The sequence below is a fragment of the Lutra lutra genome, chromosome 5 (genome assembly GCF_902655055.1).
Source record: "Lutra lutra chromosome 5, mLutLut1.2, whole genome shotgun sequence".
NCBI classification, from domain to species: Eukaryota; Metazoa; Chordata; class Mammalia; order Carnivora; family Mustelidae; genus Lutra; species Lutra lutra.
In genome coordinates this window covers 32,739,937-32,749,747 of record NC_062282.1, presented here as the reverse complement: position 1 = coordinate 32,749,747, position 9,811 = coordinate 32,739,937, and the positions used below count along the sequence as shown (strand labels likewise).

The 9,811-nt window shown below is 40.3% G+C and overlaps 1 long non-coding RNA gene across 1 annotated transcript in view; it reads left to right on the top strand.

Moving 5' to 3' along the window:
* Positions 1-1,169: 1,169 nt before the first annotated feature.
* The window catches only part of LOC125099938 (uncharacterized), a 99,793-nt gene continuing 91,151 nt past the window's right edge, over positions 1,170-9,811 (top strand). The window contains exon 1 of the long non-coding RNA XR_007127403.1: positions 1,170-1,276. This is a non-coding gene — a long non-coding RNA (uncharacterized LOC125099938). The remainder of the gene's footprint in view (positions 1,277-9,811) is intronic.

Genomic DNA, 9,811 nt, shown 5'->3' with positions numbered 1-9,811 from the left:
CATATGCTTGCTATGCAAAAGAGTTTGGACATTATCTCATAGGTGAAGAGTCGTTTCCAATAGGGAATGATGTGATCTGGTTTGTCTTTAGGGAAAAATCACTTTCAATATTTAGTAATGAGAAGCCTTGGGGTAACGTGACGGTCTTCCACAAACGTTCAATAGCTGTCTAGTGAATGGGGGAATGAGTTTCTCTAGGGCTGGATTGTAGACCAAACACTACACGCATAACTGAAAGTTATAGGGGGAAAAATTGACTAGTGTGAGGTTTCCTCAGTGAGCTACTTCTTCTTCTGAAGAGAGGGCCAGAGGGAGCTGGGGCAATTCTGTTCAAGTTTTGGTGGGCGACTGAAATAGAATACCTTTAAGATGTTTTCAGTTTGGGGAGTCCATGACCCAAAGTGATTATTTCGGTCTGAATTAACAGACATGTGCATGTGTGTCCCACGTGAGCCATGCAATTAGTCTCTTCTCTGTTTGTACCATTACACATACATTTATATTATCTAGGCATTGAATTTGAATTCTGTGTTTCACTTTATGTATAAAGCCATAGTCACCCTTTCCAAATATATAAGCTTGAACCTGCAAACACAGTTTAGCAGCTATGAAATTTGCATTAACTCCCCATCTGTTTATTAATATTACTTTCTATTTCCTCAGTGTCATTTCCAGCAAGTGTTAAATAGGCTGAGCTATCACCCAATTATGAGAATGAATGCGGAGGCTTCAAACACACACACATGCACACACAGATAATTCTCATGAAAAATAACCTATAAATTCTTTCTTTTTAGGAGAGCCTGGGTGGCTCATTTGATTAGGTGTCCAACTTTTGATTTCAGCTCAGGTCATGATCTCAGGGTCGTGGGATTGAGCCCCATGTTGGGCTCCACACTCAATGGGGAGTCTGCTTCCTCCTTCTCCCTCTGCCCCTCCCCCGCTTACACACATGCACACAAACTTGTTCTCTTTTAAATAAATAAATGGATCTTTTAAAAAATATATTTCTTTTTAAAAAGATACAGAACTTTTCTTCTTCCTGAGACCTGTCTTGATTTCTTTTAGTTCCTGGTACTACGTTAATTTACATAACCGCATAAAATATTGTCAGAGATCATGAAAGAAACAGACAAGATTGTAACATAGCAGTCTTTTGATTCCAAATTACATAGCTCTTGAACATGAAAAAGGTGATTGACGTGGTGTATCTATGACTTCCTACATATTTCCTGGGATCTAGCTGGCCATCTTGGCTTTAAGAAGACTGAACTTGGTAATGTATGGTTGGGAATCGTTGGGGAAGTTTATTAGCTCTGTTTTAATTAAACTGGTGCAGTGCAGTAGGAGCAAGGATATCACTGCCCCTTTGTTACTCTTGGCGATCCTCCAATTTCTCTTTTGTGATAAATTACCCACCCTTTGGCCTCTGATCATCCACCAGGGAAACAGGTTATTGCTTTGTGGAGCAGAGGGGGAAGTATATTATCGTTTAATTTTCAACGACAAGGGTTGACATGTTGTGTTAGGAACAAATAAATCTTAACAGTTACTAATCTCATGTTTAAGCAATTCCAGGATTCTTTTATTAGGACTTTATGGAAGGCTTTCTGTAAAGGTTGTCATTCTTCTCTGGGTGGTAGGTACCCGGGTTATGAAGCCATGACTGGGTTGTGTCTCTAGAAATGAAGGAGGTATCTTTTCTGGCAGGGAATGAGACCTTTCCCAGAGAAGTCTATAGAGTAGGCTGTAGAGTATTGCAAACGTGTTTTTAAAAAGGTTGTTCCAGGGGCACCTGGGTGGCTCAGTGGGTTAAGCCTCTGCCTTCGGCTCAGGTCATGATCTCGGGGTCCTGGGATCAAGCCCTGCATCAGGCTCTTTGCTTGGCGGGGAGCTGCTTCCCCCTCTCTCACTCTGCCTGGTCTCTGCCTACTTGTGATCTCTCTCTCTGTCGAATAAATAAATAAAATCTTTAAAAAAAATAAAAATAAAAAATAAAAAGGTTCCACTGGGGCGCGTGGGTGGTGCAGCAGTTAGATATCTGACTCTTGCTTTCAGCTTGGGTCGTGATCTCAGGGTCGTGGTATTGAGCCCTGAGTCAGGCTCCCTGCTCAGTGTGGATTCTGCTTGGGATTCTCCCTCCTTCTGCCCCTCGTGCCCCGCCTCCACCCCACTCTTTCTCTCAAATAAATAAATCTTAAAAAAATATAGGTCTCTTCATTTAAAGCAAGAGTTTTACATACCAAATAATCAACGGCGAGTATTTCTTTGGAGAAGGATTTGGTGGCTAGTCAGCAAATAGGGGTAGCTTCCATTTTTAACTTTATATACACTCATATTGTTTGATTTTTAAAAACATAATGGATGTTGGGATGTCTGGGTGGCACAGTCAGTTAAGGGGCGGCCTTTGGCTCAGGTCATGATCCCAGGGTTCTGGGATCGAGCCCCATGTGGAAGCCTGCTTCTCCCTCTGCTTACCCCTCTCCCTGCTTTTGCTCTTTCTTTCTCCGTCAAATAAATAGATAAAATCTTTAAAAAACAAAAACATAATTGAGGTAAATTGCATTTGTAAGAACGATCAGGACAAAAACTAGTAGCTCTCAAATGCATTTAATTTTGGAGAGAGACTCTGACTACTGTATCGTCCTTGCTAAAAATAAAACAACTTGTCAGCATGTCTGCATGTGCCTCAGAAATGATCCTCTCACCAGAGCTATAGTTTATATTTTAAAATTAGGCACGGCTGAATGAAGAACAGGAGAGGGAATTTGACATGGAGGAGAAGGCAGACTTGAGGTAATAGGGACACACCAGAATTCTTGAAGCACCATTCTAAGGAACTGGCTTGATGGGAGGAAAGTAAAGCCCTTCCGTGGGTGTGTCAGTCTGCTAAGTTGCCCTACAAAACACCACAGACTTGGGGGGGCTTAAACAGCAGAAATTATTTTCTCCCACTTCTGAGGCTGGAAGCTTAAGATAAAGATGCTGGCAGGTTCAGTTCCTGGTTGAGGGCCCTCTTCCTGGCTTGCAGATGGCCTCCTTCTCACTGTGTCCACACATGGTCTTTCCTCTGTGTGCACACATCCTGGTATGTCCTAATTTCCTTTTATAAAAAAAAACCAAGCAGATTAGATGAGACATACCTCAGAGGCCTCCTTTCAGCTTGATTATCTCTCTGAAGGCCTTATCTCCAAATACAGTCACACTCTGAGGTTTAGATTTTAACACGTGAATGGGGGGAACATACAATTCAGTCTGTAACAATGGATATGTTTTCCATCCACGGTTTTTTATTCTTTTTATTTTTCTATTTATTTTTATGTATTTTGTGTGTGTATATATATATATATATGTATATGTTTTATTTATTTATTTTTTATTTTTATGGATTTTAGTGAGAATGAGTTGGGAATGAAAATGACTATAAATATGCAGACTCGGGGCGCCTGGGTGGCTCAGTGGGTTAAGCCTCTGCCTTCGGCTCAGGTCATTGATCTCAGGGTCCTGGGATCGAGCTCCACATTGGGCTGTCTGCTCGGCGGGGAGCCTGCTTCCCCTCTCTCTCTGCCTGCCTCTCTGCCTACTTGTGATCTCTCTCTCTCTGTGTCAAATAAATAAATAAATAAATAATCTTAAAAAAATATTCAGACTCAAAGTAACCACAGTTTACTGAAGAATAAGAGATGATCACTAGACCATTGTGCAAAATGAAATTAAAACAATACCGAACTGAAACTTAAGCAAAGATATGCTACACATTTAATGCATGAAGAATAACCAAGAAATTGTACATTTATAGAGGAAGGTGGCAGTTCTGTTGTTTGTGTGGTTTATGTTGAAATCTCGCTACTATTAGAGTCAAGGGATGTATGCTACCTTATTATATTTTAAAGAAAAGCAGACATGGCAAGAAAGCGTAAACATTAAACGCACTGAAGCTTTTATTCAGTAACAAAGGAAATATTTACCTGGTATCCAATTTAAAATCCTTTTAAAAGCATAATCAAGGTGTTTTAATCAGAGTATGTATTTAGTAAAATATTTGATATTCCAAGATTTGAAACGTAATAGCACAATTATAATAGAAAATATAACACATCTCACAATTTTCTAATTTTGAGTTATTTCAAGAGGTTTTACTTCCTTAGTGTTTAGAATGCTCAATGCTCAAGTTATTTCTAGAAGAATTCTTTTTAGACTTACTGCCAGCCTCTCAATTTGACATATACCAGACGTTGCCTGTGTTGTTGTTGTTGTTTGTTTGTTTGTTTTGCCATGTTCAAATATTGTCCCCACCAATAAGGCAGTGAGCATCTTGGGAAGGGCCAAGACTAATTCATGGTTATTGCTCTAGACCCCGGCACATAGTTGGTAGCTAGTAAAATATTTATTAAGGCCAAGTAGTATAGAAGATTTCTCATACATTTGATTATTTTGTAAAACTGTGGAAATGTAAACTATGAGAACAAATGTCAGATGATTGCATGGGTGAGGTTTTAGCTCTTGGGTTAGTTGCTCAAATAATTCTCAGACCCCCAAATACTTTAATTTGAAATGCTTAGAAAATGGTTAAAATGCCTTACAGATTATTTGCTTATCAGAGAGAGAGCGCACACACGAGAGAGAGAGAGAGAGAGAGAGCACAGGCAGAGGGAGAAGCAGGCTCTCCTCTGAGCAGGGAGCCCCATATAGGACTGGATTCCAGAGCCCTGAGATCATGACCCAAGCTGAAGGCAGCCGCTTAACTGACTGAGCCACCCGTGCATCCCTAAAATGTTGTTTCAGTTTCTTTTTTCAAATTACCTGTGGTAGGTATGCATAGTGGTAAAAATGTGAACTGCTGTGGTCGTCATCCTAGCCTTGCCATTAACTCACTGTGTGACTATGGGCCAGTTCTCTGTATCTGTGCCTGAGTTTCCCTTATAAAATGGGATGATATTAATACCTTCCTCTAAGGGTTTTTCCTCAGGATTTAATGAGTTGGTCAGTGCATCATAAGTGCTCCAAGTGTTTGCTTTTTAGGATATCTTTATCAGTTCATCGAAATAGGTGTAGACCCCTGACTCCCAACCCAGCTACTTTCTTCGGTCTCCTACACTTGTGATGTTATTCAACTAAACAAACAAAGCAAAATCATTTCGCTGGCAAAGTAAGTTTTAACCTGTGAAATTAAGACATACTGCCCAGACCAAATTTCAGACTGTTTATCAGCGGAGCAACAATGGCGCAAGCCTTCAGCAGCAGTGGCCCCCTTGGATCTTTTCCCATGAGTGCTGTGCCCCGAGTGAATGGTCAAGACATGAGCTGATTGAAGTGAAGTCCAGATGGGATTGATCATAGTTACCTACAAAGGAATCAGTCCAGAAATTGATTAGAGCATGGAATGACCTTTCCTCAGAACTCTGCCGGTGTGGCTTCAGGGTGGTGAGTTACTTAGCAGGAAGGATCAAGGACACAGGACATTGGACACCAAGAGCACTCACTTGGCAGCCTTTGAGGGCCCACAGGTCAATGCCCAGCAACTGGAAAGTGAGTGCTTACAAGTAGAATCCCAGTGGAATCACAGGGAAGTTGTGGGCATGGGTCTTGGTTCATAGGAACTGGGAGATATGTGTTGTCTATGGGAGGTTACCTCCTCTAACACCTAGGATACCTTTGGTTACAGTCCTGAAGTTAACCATTGAGATGTTATTAGAGGTCCTACCCGACTTTATGGCTTTGGGCTTGTCTCTTAAGTTCTTTGGACCTCACTTCCCTCATGCGTGAGGGGATAGGGCAAGGTGTTCTTCAAATTTCCATCCAAATTCAGTGGTTTATGATGATTCAAGTAGAAGTATAGTCAATAAAAATCTATTTCACTAGCTCACTATACCTCTTCATAAAAGCAAAGTCAGAGTTTCTGCAATAATACTGTCAATTCCTATATTTGAAAAAAACCTGTGATTATGAGAACAGGAAATGAACTGATTCAGACTTCAAATTAAATTAGTTAATATTATTCTTCTTATTTTTTAAGTATTTGACTTTTAGGAGAAAGAAGCAAATCTAAAGAAAATAGTTTATTATAAAAACCAGATATTCCCAGGGGTGCCTGGGTAGCTCAGTCGGTTAAGCATCTGCCTTGGGCTCAGGTTGTGATCCTGGGATGGAGCCCTTCTTTGGGCTCCATGCTCAGAGGAAAGTCGGCTTCTCCCTTGCCTTCTGCCCCTCCCCCCACTTGTGTGTTCTCTCTCTCTCTCAGATAAATAAATAAGATCTTAAAAAAAAACCCCAACAAACCAAGTATCCTCAAATCAATTGTCAAGACCTAGCACAATTCAGTTTTATCTCCTGATCTTTACATCTTTAATATGCTGTTGTTATAATTGATGCTCAGTAATATGTCCCTAAAATATCAAAGACAGATTAATTACTTTAACTAGGCCATACTTAGAAGTAATATGTCTCAATATATTTTATGTCCTTGCCGCTACATTTTAGAAAGCTTTTTGATCACCACTACAAATCAAATGGGTGTCTTGTACAACTTTAATGAGAAAATTCAATTTACCAGACAAGAGTTGGAGGAGTAGGATTGCACTGTACTTTCACTACTAATCCGTGTGCATTTAAACAAGTTGCTTCATTTTGTGATCCTCCCTTTTCTCAGACAAACACAGGGTAAGAGAAGAGACAATGTCTAGGATGCTTCTTTATTTCTAAAATGCTGTGTGAAGGCAAGTTCTCCACTCCTTTCTCCTATTTAAAAGCTCCTTCCACCCATTTTATTCTGATTCTCCCAAAAAAACTCCCTGCACATACCCCCCCCGCCATACTCATACCAGTAGATACTGTATGCTTTCACTGACAGTAATTGGCAAAGGAAATGTTTGACTGTTTTTTTCCTTTGCTGCTTGCAGAGACTTGGCAAGGTGTGGGTGGTTTCTTGGGTGGTTTCATCACCCATATAAGTCCTAGGCAGAGATTAGCAGATAAGAGGTGCAGATGACTGAAACCTGAGTTAGTTGCTGAACACAAAGCAAAAATGTTTCCTAAATCCAATTAGTCAAATACCTAGCAAATATGTGACAGATGAGGTCTAAGTGATAGCCCTTGGTTTTGAGAAATGTATACTTAAAAAAATAAAAAAGATTTAGTTATTTGAGAGAGAGCATGAGCAGCGTGGGAGGGGTGAGGGCAGAGCCAGAGGAAGAAGCAGACTTCCCAGTGAGCAGAGAGCCCAATGTGGGGCTCAGTCCCAGGACCTGGGGATCATGACCTGAGCCAAAGGCAGACCCTTAACCGACTGAGCACCCAGGCACCCCGACAAATGTATACTTTTAACAAAACAAGTTGGTGCTGATATATCTGAGCTCTTCAGATAATTCTTAAAAACTAAACTGTATGAAAACTAACTGTATTTGTATTAAAGTTCACAGAAAGGAAAGATTTGGGTTTGGAGTTGTCAGCAGAGTCTGAGGGGGCAGATATGACCTGCAGAGCATCTTTAAGGAAGAATAATATGTATGATTCTTTAATACATTAATTCATCCAGCAAGTATTTATTTAGTGGCTACGATGCTTTGGACTTCTTTAAATGTTGGAAATACAGCAATGAACAAAATGGGAAGAAATTCTTGCACACAGCTTGCATTCTAATGGAGGGATTTTAGAAAAATAGAGTAAAATATATATTGTATCAAGTGATAAGTACTTTGGAATTAAAAGAATATTCAAGAAATTAAAAATAGAGCTTCCCTATGACCCTGCAATTGCACTACTGGGTATTTATCCCAAAGATACAGATGTAGTGAAAAGAAGGGCCATCTGTACCCCAATGTTTATAGCAGCAATGGCCACGGTCGCCAAACTGTGGAAAGAACCAAGATGCCCTTCAACGGACAAATGGATAAGGAAGATGTGGTCCATATACACTATGGAGTATTATGCCTCCATCAGAAAGGATGAATACCCAACTTTTGTAGCAACATGGATGGGACTGGAAGAGATTATGCTGAGTGAAATAAGTCAATCAGAGAGAGTCAATTATCATATGGTTTCACTGATTTGTGGAGCATAACAAATAGCATGGAGGACAAGGGGAGATGGAGAGGAGAAGGGAGTTGAGGGAAATTGGAAGGGGAGGTGAACCATGAGAGACTATGGACTCTGCAAAACAATCTGAGGGTTTTGAAGGGGCAGGGGGTGGGAGGTTGGTGGAACCAGGTGGTGGGTATTAGAGAGGGCACGGATTGCATGGAGCACTGGGTGTGGTGCAAAAACAATGAATACTGTTACGCTGAAAAGAAATAAAAAATTAAAAAAAAAGAATATTTAGGCTAATAAGGTAGGTTTAGAGAATGCCCTAAGAAGTGATATAATCAGATTGTATCAAGCTAACCCTCTCATCTTAAAAATGAGGAAACTGATACTCAGGGAGGTGGAGTGATGTAGCTAAGGTCACCCAGGTTATTAGCAAGAGAGGAATAAAAATCCAGTCTTACCACCTCCTACTCTAGTGTTCTTCCCCATATGTGCACACCTCCTAGATGTTCAAGTCACAGCTACAAAGGGTGCGAGGGACAGGCATTTTGCATTGGGGGACAAGTGGAAGATACGAGTAGATAGGAAGGCTAGTGCCAAGTCTGCAAAGCCAAAGAGAGAAGTTTAGATTAGGTGTGCTGATGAGAAAGACATGAATAAAATGATCCCTAGAACATTTTGAAAGTATTTAGTTGATGCCTAATTCGTCAGATTACAAAATGCTTCTCTTATGTGATTGCCTTCCTGTCCCTTTCTTTTCCTCTCCCTTAGCTCCCTAAGAAATCAGTCCTTTGTCCATTGCTGTTTATCATCAGGTAGAACACTGCTATTTTCTGAGAATATCAAAGATACTCTGCTATGGTTTGTCTTGAAACTAGAAATAAGGCATTTTGGATAAACAGAAATACTGTATTTCAGCTCCACATCTAGGGATTCAGCTGTTGCTGAAAGGAATGTTGAGTGAGAACTAAATCTAGACGTGAGATGTGGATAAAATGAACAAGTTGAATCAAATGGAGAGATGCTGTTACTCATACTTTCTTCATAAATTAGGAGTTAAATACTTAAGTTCCTTTGGGAGTCAGTGCATAAATTATAAACCAGATCATACATTTCCTTAAGTGCAGCATTCACTGTTGCTGATTCATTTTCATTTTAAGTTTCCAACAATTAAGAGGGAGGGAGGGGCGGAAAGAGAGAGAGAGAAAGAGAGAGAAACCACCAACACAATGCACAAAGAAGGATTTATCTGCAGGTACAAAGATGCCATAATAGCAAAGCAGGTGCAGAAATAGCCTTAGTTTTTACTTTTCTTTGAGAAAGAACAGGAGCTTCAGGGAGGAGGAAAATATATGCCTTAAAGTAGTTACCACAAGTTCAGTAAGCAGAGATTATCAATAGGGCAAATCTTATCTTACTTAGTAGCTGCTGATAACATGTTAGATATGAGTGCTTACTTTGGCCCAAATCTTACGTATGTCTTGTTTTGGACATGAAGGGTATCCTGGAAAGGCCTCTCAGATGCTTGTGTATAAGGTTATAGCCTGGGAGCCTTTATTATGTGGGGGTCATGGAATACATTCAAGGACCTAGCCGTGCATCCTGAGGCCCAAGTAAATATTTAGGAAATGGTCTAAGTCCATGACCCTCTCATTTCAAACATGTATTTAATGCAGTACAAAAGCTACTTGGATTTTTTTTTTTTTTTTGACTTATGGTTGGGATGGGGGTGGGGATGTTAATTCTAACCCTCACTTGTGGGTCATTCACTGCCTATTGCAATTTTCCC